The sequence below is a fragment of the Macrobrachium nipponense genome, chromosome 10 (assembly GCF_015104395.2).
Source record: "Macrobrachium nipponense isolate FS-2020 chromosome 10, ASM1510439v2, whole genome shotgun sequence".
NCBI classification, from domain to species: Eukaryota; Metazoa; Arthropoda; class Malacostraca; order Decapoda; family Palaemonidae; genus Macrobrachium; species Macrobrachium nipponense.
This window is the reverse complement of record NC_087204.1, coordinates 104,677,578-104,679,794: the sequence shown is the minus strand read 5'-3', so window position 1 is coordinate 104,679,794 and position 2,217 is coordinate 104,677,578.

Below are 2,217 nucleotides of genomic sequence, written 5' to 3'. Positions count from 1 at the left end.
AGGGGAGGTGGGTGGGTATAAAAATATATATATCTGCCAGATAAGTATGAACAAATTTATTGTATCTTAACAATATCATTTTGTTCATGAAACTTACCTGTCAGATATATATATAGCTGAATCCCACCTTTGGCGGTGGGAGAGACAGAAAAAGGATTTTAGGAAACATATAAATGTAATGATTGACATTCTTGGTTCCTTACCTGTTAGCATAGCTGACTTCGTGATTACTGTCACCCAAGCCTGCTTCTGCTTCACTAGAGTTACCAACAAGGTAGTGACCTGTGTGTTGGTGCGCTCTAGATGATCTGTCAACGGGAACGGGACCACAATGTGATCGAGCACCCATGACCATACTTCTGAGGGCAACGAGGCAAAACCACCACCTAAGTTAGCCTAACACAAACTCCCATATACCAAAGGCTAAAGGAAGGGAGCGACCGTACTCGGCAGCCGACCCTACAACCATAAACATACAAATATTAAAAACTCCACCTACCCTTTTCTATGGGAAAGGCTGAGTGCTACCTCCTGCCCCCAAATAGTGTCTGCGGCGATGTATGGCCCAAGAGAGTAACAGTTTCATAGGTCGTTCTCACCTCCCGTAGGTAGTGCGAGACGAACACTGAGTTACTCCTCCAAAAAGTAGCACTTAAAATGTCTTTAAGAGCCATGTTTTTCTGAAAGGCTATTGAGGTCGAAATAGCCCTTACTTCGTGCGCATTAACTTTTAGCAGCTTAAAGTCGCTGTCTTTGCAAGAAGAGTGCGCCTCTTTAATGGTGTTTCTTAAAAAGAATGCCAGTGCATTCTTGGACATGGGCATGTTTGGTCTCTTGACCGAACACCATAAGTTCTCCGCAGAACCTCGACAATCCTTCGTTCTACGAAGATACTCTCTAAGAGCCCTAAACAGGACACAGGACTCTTTCTGGCTCTTGACCAATGATCTCTGCCATACCCTTGATCTCGAACGTTTTTATGCCACGGATTGGAAGGGTTTTCGTTTTTGGCCAGAAACGACATACCCAAAGAGCAGACCGCATTATGCCCTTTGAAGTCGACGTGTTACTGATAGCCTGTATTTCGCTAACTTCTCTTCGCCGTCGCCAGAGCAGTTAGGAATACAGTTTTCTTCGTCAAATCTCGTAGAGACGAAGAGGAAAGAGGTTCAAAGCGATTTGACATTAAATATTTGAGGACCACATCCAGGTTCCACGAAGGTAACTTCGGTAGCGGCACCTTGGTCGTCTCGAAAGATCTCAATAGATCATGGAGATCCTTGTTATTAGCGAGGTCAAGACCTCTATGGCGGAAAAAACTACAGATAAGACGCTTCTGTAGCCTTTAATGGTTGACACTACAAGCTTCAGATCTTGTTTAAGATAAAGCAAGAAGTCGGCGATCTGGCTCACAGAGGTAGTGGTAGAGGAAACTCCTTTCTCTTACACCAACTTCTAAAGGCTGCCCACTTCGATTGGTAAACCGCGATTGATGATGGTCTCCTCGCGGTGGCGATAGCTTTAGCCACTGATTTCGAAAAACCTCTCGCTCTGGCCAACTTTTGGATAGTCTGAACGCAGTCAGACTCAGAGCGGAGAGGTTTTTGTGGTACCTCTCGAAGTGGGGCTGTTTGAGTAGTCTCTCCTTAACGGAAGAGATCTCGGATAATCCACCAGGTAGAAACCATCACCTCTGTGAACCAGATCGCTGCGGGCCAAAAAGGGGGCGATTAAAGTCAACCTCGTCCCCTCCGATGCTGCAAATTTTCTCATCACCTCCCCCAGGATTTTGAAGGGGGGAAAAGCGTAGAGATCTAGGCCCGTCCAATCCCATAGAAGGGCGTCTACTGCTACTGCTCCCGGATCGAGAACCGGGGAGCAATACAGGGGAAGTCTCGCCGTCCTTGACGTTGCAAAGATGTCCACTAAGGGACATCCCCAAAGACCCCACAGCTCCTGGCATACGTCTTGATTGAGGGTCACTCTGTCGGCAATAACTGTCCTTGTCGACTGAGGAGATCTGCCCGGACGTTCTCGACTCCGGCAATGAACCTTGTCAATATCGTGACTTCTCTCTCCTTTGCCCAAAGAAGAATCTCTTTCGCTAGAGCGAACAGGGAGTGAGAGTGTGTTCCTCCTTGTTTCTTCAAGTATGCCAGGGCTTGTGGTGTTGTCGAGTTGACTTGAAACTACACGACGGGAGACTTGTTCTGGAAG